Consider the following 13,620-nt stretch of genomic DNA (forward strand, 5'->3'; position numbering starts at 1 on the left):
AACTCTACAAGCATCAGTATCTTGTTTTCCCTTTGGGGGGCCCTCCTACCCGGCTCAGATGAGTTGGGCGAGCTTATGTTCTCATTAAAATAATTGGTAGAACAGATAAATCGCTTGTTTTATGCTGCAACTAGTGATTTATCTTATGCTGTCAGGCTGACTGAAAAGGGGAAGAGGGAGTCAGTAGAGCTGAGGTTTCATGTGTGTTTGTGCACATGCATGGCAGAATGTAACATTTTAACATGAGTACATATTACAGACAAGTTTGACTTGAATTTGAAACCGTTTTATCTCTATGAAGATAAGTTGGTGATTATTTTAAATCTCTTAACTTCTTGGAAGCCAAAACCTTTTTCCATCAATATTCAGAATCAATAAGCAGTTTAACTGCAGTTTTTTTTTTTTTTATTTGGACCAGTTGATGCTGAATTTAAATGTTCATAAATGGAAGTTTTTTTTGTTGTTTTGCTTATTGCACCATGTTAAAAAAAAAAAAAAAAAGAAATCGGGGAGCTCATTGCAAGAAATGATCACTGGCTACATAAAGTAGACAAGAGGGAATTGGACAATTTATTGGAAGGTATGATTTTAATCTGGTTCAGATTTAAAGTGACAGATGACCTAAAACATCTCAAGTTGAAAGGAGCTACAAACAGGCTGAACTGACCAGAATAAAATCTCATTTTTTAAGAATGATTTTGTGCAAAAAATGTAATGTTTAATAAAGCCAGTGGACACATTGTAGACTGTTCAAGGAAGCATAATAGGTAACTTTTAAACACCTATCTGAAACTTTCATATAGCTTTTCTTCCTCACACTGCTGCTAACACTTTTCAATCAGATTCAGACGCTTTCTTCACAGGGTATAAACATTTCACTCAAAAAGACGTTCATCTGGGACAAAGAACGCATTTCATCTAATTATTACGATAGAACTCATTTTGGTAATCAACTACTCTAAGATTGGAAGAGTTTATTCAGAACAAATAGACTATGGGAAACAAAACTACTTTAAAAAGTTGAAAAGTTTCATCGTTTGTCTAAGATAAAGATATTTCTTCAACTCAAATATTGCTTTCACTTGTGTACACAGTCAGGCCTTTCTAGCAATAACTGATCAATATGTTTTTATCAGTCAACAATAAAATCATTCATCCCTTCACAAAGCTCTGACGTTGCCCTTTTCTCAAACAACTCCGTTTCTGGTAGAACAATGTTTTCTGCTTTCATTTTCAGATGAACAGAAACAAGCAAAACATGCCTAACACTTAGAAATCCGTTTATGTCACCTGGAGTTTTCTGAAAGCAACGCAGTTTAGTGAAACCGTGTGGCGACGATTTTCAGCCTTTAATTCATTTCAATCCAGTTTGTGGGAAAATGAGAAACCTGTTTGTCATTTGCTTCAACAGTTTGAATTACATTTTATTGACCAGTGAACAGAAACTCAATTACTGAAAATAAAAATACAGTTTACACACATCACAGAGCCGTTACTGGTGCTTAACTTCAAACTGGATAAAATTGTGTCACAGTTAAGAGCCTTTATGTGACTCTGAAATCATTGTCTATGACTAGCCTATCATTAAGCTTTACTCAACCTTCACTCCATCGCTGCATCTTCAAACTCAAGAATTCATGCCCTTATTTTACCCCCCACATTCTGCATCTCTCAGGTTCCCAACAAACAACCATTTAATTTATTGTGCCAGTCAAGAAGGAACAGAAACATTCCATAATCATAACAAACATTCATTATTTTTATTTCTAGTACGGTTCCCTGATCATCTCAGTGTTGACTGAAATGCAAATAGGATTTTTTTTTTTTTTACATCCTGGACGCCAATAAGAGGAACCAATGCACAACAGGCAGGAGCCACAGCTAAGAACAGACGTGACGATGCTCATTAGACACAGTAAATTTACATTCAATGTCCCATATTGAAACTATAAGGAATTTTTCCATCTTCTGCTGCACAAAAGGTTTTCATCTTCTGCTGTAAACAAACAAGATGTTATTGAAGCTGAAAGTTTTATTAAAAAAAGGGAAAATATTCATACATTTACAGTACAAAAAACTAAATTGTGTGCATAATGTTGACATTTCCCAGATCATGTTTTGTCTGAATTTTGTGCTACTTAATCCAGAACCTCAATCTGATTGATGCTGTTCTTTCAAACAAGTGAAGTCAACACTGCTCATTCTAGCATCTTAAGCATCCAAATAGATGAAACCAGTGTTTTTCAAACTTTTGATGCTTTCTGTAACATTCATCTCCCCTCCAAAGGAAAGACTTGACAACTGATGTGTTTGTGTTGTTGGTTCAACCATTAAGGCTATAGGAGAAAAAGCATCTCTCTTCTGGCTTTACATTTCCTAGTTAAGATATACAACATGTCTCAATTTCTAATGCTATATTTATATTTCACACAATGATCATGTTTCATTATGCAGAAACGTTGAAGCCTGAGACCACAGTCCTTTCTTGTGTATTTGAATGGGGATAAGTATGAAGTATACAGAACACTAACATTTATAACCTTAGCTGTTTACAATGCACATCCCCAGATGGGCCTTTTACAACATAAAATCAATCTGTACAGTAGAAAGGTGACAATAGCATGCTGCAGGGGTGTTTGTTGTACTTTAGAACATTGATGGCATCATGATAAATATGTGTGTATCAAAGCAACATCCAAGACAAATAATTAACCAAATGACTCAAAGACCATGAAGACAATATCTTTGAATTGTTTGTCACAAAGACCTGATCTTATTCCAAACATAGATTTGAGGCCAGAGCTGAAAAGTCTTTAAGCAAAGTGGCTCAGTTACTCCTGCTGCATGAGGAGTAACCGATGAAGTGACAAAAGAGGATTCAAAACAAAACAATCATTCTTTAAAAAATATGCTATTTTGCAACTCTTAACAGTAAATCTTTTATCTGTTTCAACATCAGATAATGAGAAAAAAATGCATCTTTATTACATGCATTGTTTAAAAAGAAAAATATTTCCAGCTGGCAATGAGCAGTGGCATTTTTAAGACAGACATGTTTCTTTTATAGACCACCTGAGTCACTGGTTTATGTTTAATGTCAGGCCTATAATGGCATATTATCGTCTCTGATTAAATGTAATAAATCCTTCTTGTGTATATTTAAGGTCTTAAGCTCCTTTCTGCTCAGTATGTCTTTAATCCTCAATTGAATATTGTTTTAAAGCTGACTGTCCTTAGAATGAATCTGTAATGTACATCTAATTGTGGTTTGTGATAGTGGCTTCTAATATGTGTTCCTGTCTGTAACATGAAATAATAGGCCTATCCTAATTAAACTGACAAATATTTAATGTTGAAGTTTGTCGCTCTCATTTTACACGTTTAAAACCAAACAGTGTTGAGGACAACTGAAACCAACTGGTTTCTTTCTGCTCTGGTAAATAAACATGGCAGCTTTCCTAAATATGATGTTTATGAGGACAGCTCCACTGAGAGCTCGTCTTCACAGCACTAGCCTCATTTTCTTATTATGAGTGAGAATTTGATTTTTGGTTCCACTCCAAGACCCTGGCAGAGTTTAGACAATCAACATAACTAGTTCTGCAGCCTGCAGCAGGAATGCTAGCAACAAAAACAGAACTGCTTCATTCAGCACTTACACAGCAAAGTCTCAAATTCAAGAAACCTGCTTGCAGACTTCTTAAACATCAGAATCTGGATACATAATTGAAAGCAAAAAAGTGACAATATTTAATGCATTTAAAGCTGCAGTGCATCAGAATTTGCACCAAGCATGTTGCAGATGATATTTACTTAAGTTATCCAGATAAACAACAGTATGTCCACAATAATGTCCAGCAAAAAGTGACTTTAGTCTTTCTGTTGACATATATTCTCCTTTGTATGTCCTCTAATCTGTGTTAACGATATGAAAACCAAACCACCAGGGAGCCTCGTCTATCATGACGCTCTGTAAGCAGCTATTTGTTTAGCATTTTTATTCATAATCTTTTTTCTTCTAAACTTCTCAGCCACATTTGAATATTTTTTGTTTGGCCAAGAATTCCCACAATCCCCAGAACTCGTTAGTAGTCATGTTTGAAAACGTATAATTATGGCAGCGCAGTGCCAATGTGCATTTAGAAATTGTGGTGTTCTGACTATTAAATTTGACGAAGTATAAATTCACAAACATTTTGAAAGATGTTCAGTAGTTTGTAGAAGCTAGAAAGTTTTGTTTTTCAAAAAGATTTTGTCACCTCAAAACAAATTTCATTTTAAGCTGTCACTTTGTTTTCAGATACTTTACTATTACTAGTTACTATTTTTGGTTTAATTTTCACTCCAACATGTTTAAAGAAGATTAAATAATATATTTTTCAGAGAATATGACAAACATTACTACCATGTCATTCTCACAATCACAAGGCAAAAAATATTGGACAAACAAATTTGATTGGGATTTTACTTGATAAATCAAAAATGAAAAAGTGCAAAACTGCAAAGGCTAAGAAAATGACACCTGCTTTTCACAATTCCTTCCAGATGAAAATCTGAAAAGTGCATTTGCATTCAGTCCCTCGGGGTCCACACTTTGTAGAGACACCTTTCACTGCAATTACATCTGTAAGTCCTTTGAGGTACATACCACATTTGCATATCTACAGAGTTAAATTTATGCCCATCATTTTACAAAGTAGCTGAAGTTCACTGAGCTTTGAGGCAGTGAATCAATTTTAAAGTCTCACCACAGACCATTTGGATTTAGGTTTGGACTCTGTATGGGACATTTTAGCACTTCTTTGTGCATTGTTCAGGGCTGCTGCCCTGCTGGAAGGTGAACCTCTCCCCCCATTTCAAATCTTTCAGGCTTGTTCTGTATTTATTTCTATCGATCTGGATCCCTTACCCCTGCTGAAAACAAAGCATTTACACAGTTAAAGATGCAACCGGCACAATGTGCTTATGGTGATGTGAAGTCCTAATTTTCTGCAACAGATGGCATTCTACATGTAAATTGACTCACGACCACAGTACCTTTTAACAGATTTGCTGTCTTCCTCCTTTGGCTTTTGGCAAATTGAAAATAAGACTTTTTCTGATTTTCCTTCAGATATTGTAATCCTTCTGGTCTCTTTTCATTAAGGCCAGATATGTGGATTAATAGTTTAATTGTCAAAATGCCATTTCTTGTTAGACTGCAGCTGTGCTATACTGTTTCTTCATTTTGAAGATTGAGCAGTGCTCTCAGAGGTTCCTAAACATCTTCAAAACAAGCATTGTTTTTCTTTCATCTGGTCTGTGGTTTAATACTTTGACTCTTCAATGCTGAATTAATGAAGACTTCTTCAGAGGAAAGAGCAGACAGATATTCATTTAGTCCAGTGATCTTCGGTTTAGCTACACCCCAACAAGAACGAGAAGGCTTACGCCAAACAATAGAAATCCTATAAACACGAAGAGTCATCACTTCTCGACTTCCATGCTTCTCATGCACAGCTGGAGTTTAAGCCTCATGAGCTCACAGAGGTAACACAATAGTCCAAGTTGTCTCTTCTGTGTGCTGTTTTTAAAAAAAGGCCAAAAACCCTTGAGGGAAAACAGTGACATTTCTTACCACAGCCCCCTCAATGATTTTAGCTTAGCTCATAGCGCAAGATCTTGCCATAAAGCCCAAGCATTGGAACATGTAAGCATTTAGAGAAGCTAAATCTCAAAAAGGATAATTGTTAGAACAAAAAGAGTGAACAGGGATTGGGGTGGGGAGAAAGAAAGAAAATTCTCCACTTAGATTTGTCTGCAGTGCATCATGGCCGTCTAATCTTTTAAGCATAGGGCTATTGTTGGGCTATCATCGAAACAGGACGTTTCCTGCTGGTTTTACCCTATACTGCTCTTTTTGATCACCACAAAGAAGCTTAGTGTGAGCGGTTAAATAAGGCAGCTCTAAGCTGTAAAGTGTGCCTGCAGCATCCATTACATGATGTCATCGAAGGGATATTGTGTCAGCGAAGCGTCTGTCCACCACGCTAAGGGACGGCTGACCCCCTAACACTCTGACTGTGCTAAGCTGCATTTATCCTCCATGGGTTAAAGTGGGTTGCTGTGTTTGTGTGTGTGTGTGTGTGTGTGTGTGTGTGTTGCTGTTGTCTTTAAGCCATCCTCAAAGGCTCTGACTTTTGTCTGCTTAACAATGGTTTCCTTTTTGGGGTGGGGGTGGAACATTTGTACCGCTTGTCTTCGATTCTCTGTGCGCTTCTTTAGATCCGAGCTTTAATTTGCATTTAATGTTTTGTTTGTTTGTGGAATTTAACAGCCTGCATACTGAAGTGTATTTTGGAGATTTTTCATCTAACATGGTGTTCTCACTCTTCTCCATTTTACTTATTTTATTGTGTTTATGTGCATTCATTTTCTTTTCCACTTTACAATTTAAGAATCAGTTGGTTGTCCATGCTTTGTCATAGGAATGCTGGAAACTGACTAAAACTAAAATAAATAAAAACAAAAAGAAAGTCACTTCTTTCCATGAGAATTTGTATTTCTCTCATCTTTTTCTGGAAAACTTAAACTTAAAACTTAAACAAGCAGAACTTAAAATATACTGTACACTAATATGATATATGCAGTTTTTTTGTCTTTTTTTTATTTTTGGAGCATCGACTTCCTCCTTATTGAATGGCCTGACAGCTCATGTGGGTACAGCAAACATCTCACTGTGATAATAACCCGGTATTAGTTTGCACATTTTGGATCAGGACATGTTCATCTTTGGGACACAGAACCTGAGCAGTAAGATGATTGGATTTTCCCCATCAAATTTAAGCTGCATTCATTAACTGTCTTGTTGCTGAAATGTGGAATACAAATAAATATTTGTTAATTATCCAGTCATTATATTAAACAACTAATTTTGGGTTTCACATTATGGCACTAAGAACAACACAGCTTTTCAACATGCACAATGTTTTTTAATCATTTTAAAAGCTGGCAATACCAGATTATCCATCCATCCATTTTCTTTACACCCTTCGTCCCAAATGGGGTCGGGAGGGTTGCTGGTTCCTCTCCAGCTGCGTTCCGGGCGAGAGGCGGGGTTCACCCTGGACAGGTCACCAGTCTGTCGCAGGGCAACACAGAGACATACAAGACAAACAACCATGCACACACACACTCACACCTAGGGAGAATTTAGAGAGCCCAATTAACCTGACAGTCATGTTTTTGGACTGTGGGAGGAAGCCGGAGAACCCGGAGAGAACCCACCATGCACAGGGAGAACATGCAAACTCCATGCAGAAAGACCCCGGGCCGGGAATCAAACCCAGGACCATCTTGCTGCAAGGCAACAATTCTACCAACTGCGCCACTGTGCAGCCCATACCAGATTATTCTTTTTCTATTTAAGACCTTAGATCTAGAAGACTGAGTTAACATGAACATTGTATTTTAGCCTTGCGTTACTTTAAGTTCAATATTGTAACAAAAATAAATTTTCTAGCAGTTAAGTATACATGTTTACTGTTACAGAGTATCTATACGGTAATATAATTTTTTAAAGGGTAAAAAAGTATATCTAATAAAGAGTTTTCTCACCCATTTGTGGAGGTTAAGGACAAATTCACCAAGCAGCCATTCCTTTTTTATTTTAACGCTTCAATCACATATGATGCAACGAAGGTGCAACGCTGTGTTGAGCCAGCTTCCATTGATTTCTAACAAAGTATTCCCTTAAAGACTGATGGCCATACCTGATGACCAAGGCTGCACATTCTGTTGCCTCTGGCTTCACACAGAACCTTTTTAAATCTTCTTTTCTGTGTCATGTGTTAGGAAACATCTAACCAGGCTAAGTTTCAATTGATTTAAAGTTGGTAAGATTTCAAGAAACAAATCCTTTCCAAACTGAGTTCACATGCCTTTCTTATTCAGGGTAAAGAGGAGAGAAAGAAAAGCATCTTAAGGGCTAAACCTAAGGCAGCAAGGTGAGGAGAAATAAACATGGAAAATTCTGTTTACTTATTCGGTTCACATGTGAGTGCAAAGTTGTCATTGTCACAGCAATGACATGGACCAGAAATGCACACGACCATCTGAAGACCTGCCAAGTAAGTGTAAAGGTACAAAGCAGCCAGATCTCCTGCCTCACACAGATGCAAAAGCTTATACAGAAATTTGCTGGCAGTCGCTCATTTCGGCTCGGATCCTCTTAGAAAGGGGAAAATAAGCCAAACCTTTCATCTTGGTAAACATTTGCCATTTTAGAAGTCTGTCTGCCATTTGCATACTGCAAGTATGCAAGTGTGCGTTGGTGTCTTAGAAAGCATATTGTGTCAGGTTTGGATTAAATCTTCCAACTCTGAATATGATTTTCTTCAAACATCCTAACTCTATTAGTTACACTCTGCCTCTTTTCCACAGACTCACACATGCAGAATATTTTTTGCCAGGTGACTCTTGGTTACCCCCTCCTGATTAGCTTTGTGGCATCTTAACAGAAAGTGTCAGAAACAAGATGCTCCGGCAAGAAATCTCATCCTATTATCTCCTATCTCTGTGCAACCAAACTTGCACATCAAACTTTAGTCGTTTTTAAGCAGACAGTATAACTTCATGCTCAAATACATCTGATATCACATAAAAGCTTTGCTGCTGTCTTGCTGTAATTCCATCAAATATGATATTTGGAGAAAGAAAAAAAGACTAAATCTCTTGCTGCTGAAATCAGATGCAACACATTGCAGGACACTACTCACAAAAAGTCAGTTATATTCTGCTTTCTGATGAAATTTTAGAATCCACCTGAAAACACTGGCTTCAAAAAGTGAAGTTATTCACACAATGTTAGTGTTTAGTCATCATTAATTGAACTCTATCGTTTGTTTGCCTAGAAAGTCCAGTTCATTTAGGGAGGTGTCAATGTGTAATATAACTCTGATCTGCCTACAAACTTCAGTCTGGGTGTAAGTGAACTCTGGCACGGTTCGAAAGTATATGAAAGCCAAACGGACCAGAGATCGCTCCAAAAGCAGGAAGACTCTGTGTCTTCTTCGGAGACTGTTGTTTCCTTCACTCGTTGCAGCGCCCCCGCAGGCGAGGAGGGGAACAGGTTGCTCAAAGGGTTTGGTTCATTTGACACAGTGCAGTGTGATAGACAGCAGCAGCTGAAAATGAAACAAATGTTTTAGTTTTGGACACCAGTCAAATCGAGCGTCAACAACCTCAGTCTTACTGAGATCTTGTTCACACCTGCCAAATTTTTTGTCCTTCTTCTCATCATTATTTTTCAACATCAGATTGTGATCTTTTCTTTCAAATTCTGAAAAGATTGCAGTTATGGATTTGTTTGACATACTCAGAAGTTGGTAGTTTTCTTTTGTTGTGGAGGAGAAATGACTGTGGGATAACTTATTCTTTTTTACATGATACAAAGCAGACTCCAGTCAGTTTTCTACTCTGATCAATGCAGATTCACAAATAGTTTCAGTTTTATCTAAAGCCCAACAACAAAAATTGTTTCATGGATTAAATCTGTCTGTCCTCATGTCCAAGACCAAATCATTTCTGCCTCACCATCTTTCAAACACACCAACAACGTCAGCAGCAAAAAACAGCAAAAATATCCGAGTTATAACCTGATTAATGAACCACACTCTAATACATGCTGGTATACACACACACACCCCTACACACCCTCACACACACACCCACAAATAAATCCTTACACAAACAATGTTTGCTGATGCAGGGTGGAAATAATTCTTGTGTTTAATTATCACAGCATCAAGTTGCCATCGTGGGAGCCATTTATCTGTAGCTAGTGTTAAGTTGAGGGATTGTGTTTGCATGTCAGAGCTGCTTTCATTGCCTGAATGCAGTTATCAATGGGTTTGTCTGAGCTGCAGGCTGACAGATAAGAAAGCAGTCACTCATTTATTTCAACGTTCAATTCCAATGTCCTCAATTCATGCAATGGCTGAATGGAAGACAAAAATTCAAGGTATAATGAATAAAATTATTAATCCAAAGAGGTAGTATCATGTTAATATGTAAAACCAAACAAAATGTAGGTTAAACTTGTAGGTTTAAATGCATAAAGGATCGTTGCCTTTGATGCCTGATTACTTTTTACTTCAGATGCTTCCAGGAATGGATAGTTTTAGACCTGAAGAGTTCCTACAAACATTTTGGCAAGTTCCACACACTGACAGATGATGGTCGTCCTTGTTCTCACGGAGGCTTTGATAAGCAGGCGGCAACATCAATTAGCCTGCTTTTAGTGCCCATGCAGTCAGAGTAAAACAATGGCCACTGGATGGGGATTAGTATTTTTTGCAGCTTAGCATTCTGAACCAAACCTATTGGGAAGTTACTAACTCAGAGCTAAAAGGCAGCTAGCCCCAGATGGCTGATCATATGAGGGCATTGGAAGCCCCACTATAGTAATCCAAAGGCTGAAACTATTGTGGTCAAGCGCTGAATGGCAGGCCATTCGAGAGAGAACATTTGCACTGGAGAAGGAAGAAAGAGATTACATTTTAAATACATTGGTGGAATCTGCCTGAGGAAAAGAAAACTGTACCATGTTACCAACAAAATCAGCTCCAAAAATGAGAATATAGAGGAATAAATAAAATAAGTAGCACCTGAAATACAATAGATTTCAGCCGTTTAGTTGTGCATATCTTTCAGAGTGAATCGTGTGTATAAAATCTGTATGTCAAAGAAAAAAATAAACAAAAAACAGCCATCAGAGTTAAAAGAAAAACAAAATATGGGACAGTCACAAGAAAAAAAAAAATTAAATAAGTCCCACAGAGTAAAAAATATATGGGAAACAAAAGGCTAACTAGAAAAAATATAGTAAGACAACTAAAAAAGGTGCATTATAAAAACATACAGATTTGCAAATAAATAGTTACGTTTTTAAAGTCAAAGTAACATTGGATGGGAAAAAGATGCTGTCTTTTTAAAAAGGTAAAAACAAAAATGTCTATTTTTGGCAGCAGATGTTACTGCCACTACTTTGCACCACTTTCTCTCTCGGGTTGCTCCTAAAAATCCTTCCCTTTATGACGAGCGACATGATGCATTTCTGTTCCTCTCAGGTTGAAGGACTAGATTGAACTCTTTTTACTCGGCCTACAGAATTCTGTTAACCTGAGCTGGAAGTCTTCAGTCCGACTAAAACCTCAAAATGCCCTCGGAGGTGGAGCACCTGTGTGGGCAGGCCGGACTTGTAGGACGATTGAATACATGGTTTTCAGAGTATCCCACGGAAAAATTATTTATTTCACTGTCGAGTAAAAACATCAATATTTTGCTTGCTTTGTCACTAAAATGAATTTTCTGCAGTCAAGTAAGTTTGTGATTGGAATAAAATAGATTTTTCAAACACTGTTCATTTTATAATGTTCAAGCATCTCAATCCAGAATCTTACATCAAATCAGCCAGACTTTTCATTGCTCTGCTTACTTTGTCCCTTGAATTTTGCCTTCTTTTTCTGAACAGAGAAGTGTTTTGTTAGTAATTAAGTTCACTCAAACTGGACTTAAATCTTTCAGCAATAATAAAGTTCCCCAGTTAAAAAATGAATCAATGCAAGCTTAGCTTCCAGAATACATAAAAACAGTAACATTAAAGAAAAATAATATTTTCCACCAGAAAATTTAAATTCAATCACAGGTTTACTCTTCATCTAGACCACAGCTATGGATTTACTAAGATTTGCTGAACAAAAGTAGAAAATATCTACCTACAGAATAAAACACACACCACCAGCTCAATTAAATCAGGATCGGTCAATTAAGATTTATGGCATTTAAGATTGATAAGAATTCCAATATATCATGAAATTCTCATGACAGATTTCCTAAGACTGTCCAGAATATCCTGCAATAGTTGCACATGAACATTAAAAGGTTTCTTTTGAGGGCATAAAACGGAGAATATCAAAGAAAATGAGCCAAGATGCCTGAAGTCATTAAAATTTCCATTAAGCTGCTGTTAAGCACCTGTTTGCTGTTTGAAGATAAAATTATGGAAAAGTAAGAAAGACACCTAGATATTTATAAAAAAGACTAAGAAAAAAATATTTTCAAAGATACAAGTTATTGTTTGATAAGATGTCTACTTAATTTGGCTGAAATAGTTGAAATTCCAGGATTAATAGATACAATTCCAAAAGGAAAAACATGAAACAATAAAAGCAGTGTTTCCAGTAATATTTACCTGGTTGTACTGTAAAACGTAAATGCTTCGTGGTCTTCCAAATTAAAAATTGAGTTATAATAAAAGCTTGGAAATGAGAAAACTGAATTAAAACTAAATTTAAAGAAATATACCCATGTTGTCTGGCAGAGTAAATAAAAGAGAAAACAGAAATGAAAGAGGACAAGTTCTAACCTAAATGTACTCAGTTAACAAATCTAATTGCTCATCTTACTGGTCATTTGTTTGCTTACAGGTTGTTGAGAAGAGCTCTGTAAATAAAATGACCAGTATAAAAAGCAGAGCTATGAAAGGATGTTTGATTTTTATCCCTATAAAAGCTGAGAGTGTTACTCAGTTAGGAACCTTGATCCGTTTGGAACAATTTCAAAGGCCTCGACTCTGAGATGAGTTTGACTGACAGAGCAAATCACCAACAAGACGCCTGAGCCATGTTCATCTCCTCTTTTATCTTCCTCTCGTCTTTTATGACTGATTTATTCCCTGCTATCTGATGTTCTGTCCATCGTCTCTTTCATCTCTTCCATCCCTGCTGCAGTTCACCTTTTTTCACCTCCACATTCCTCAGTTAATGTCTTCTTGGCCTTTTCATCTTTTTTCTAACCACCACCCTGTCGTTTTAGCTCATTATCGCAGGTCCCCATCTAAATTAAGCTCAATGTTTCTTAGAAAAAGACTTTCAGTGGAAAATGTTGGTAAACATTTTATACACTTTTAACCTTGTAAATAATCACCATCAGTCTCAGTTTGAATCATCTCTTTCTCACCAAAGCAAAATCTATAACAAAGTATAGTTTTGGGAATGCTCTAGGTGGGCTAAAATTAAGGTTATTTTATGCTGAGCTCCTTAAATGGAAAAAAATAGATGCAGAAAAAAAACATACAAATGATGCTTTAGAGATTAGAAGCACCAGATATTGAATACAAATACCAGCAAGACTATTGGAAAGAAGAAAACTGTTCCACTTTCAAATTTTGTTCTTTTTAAATGAGGAACCAGAATTGTGATCAATTTCGTGGCCCCATGCTTACTGAGTGTCAATTTTAGTTGAGTAAAAAGGAGAAAAATATTGAGCACATTCTCTTTATATTCACAAAAAAGCCTAAATCAAGCTTTTCAAAACTGCATATTTTTGGTTGTGTGCATACAGTCGTAAAAAGCATCATTCAGTCCTACTTCAATAACAGACTCACTCTCAGTTGCACACTCAAAAAAAACTTTGGAAATAAAAAATATTTATTCTGCAGGCAATATTTGAGAAGTTTGCATTAAAACGTCTATGAAAGATCCACAAGACCCACTTTCAAAGCCGGCAGAAAATCACAAGTTGAGAGGCCAAAAATAAACTTTTTTTTAGTTGAGTGGCACAGGAAATTGAGGGATTTGT

General features: G+C 36.6%; 1 long non-coding RNA gene across 1 annotated transcript in view; it reads right to left on the reverse strand.

Moving 5' to 3' along the window:
• Positions 1-1,445: 1,445 nt before the first annotated feature.
• Positions 1,446-13,620, reverse strand: part of LOC122833957 — a 36,398-nt gene continuing 24,223 nt past the window's right edge. Inside the window, exon 4 of the long non-coding RNA XR_006371091.1 lies at positions 1,446-1,993. This is a non-coding gene — a long non-coding RNA (uncharacterized LOC122833957). The remainder of the gene's footprint in view (positions 1,994-13,620) is intronic.

This window comes from Gambusia affinis, linkage group LG07 (genome assembly GCF_019740435.1).
Source record: "Gambusia affinis linkage group LG07, SWU_Gaff_1.0, whole genome shotgun sequence".
Classification (NCBI taxonomy): Eukaryota; Metazoa; Chordata; class Actinopteri; order Cyprinodontiformes; family Poeciliidae; genus Gambusia; species Gambusia affinis.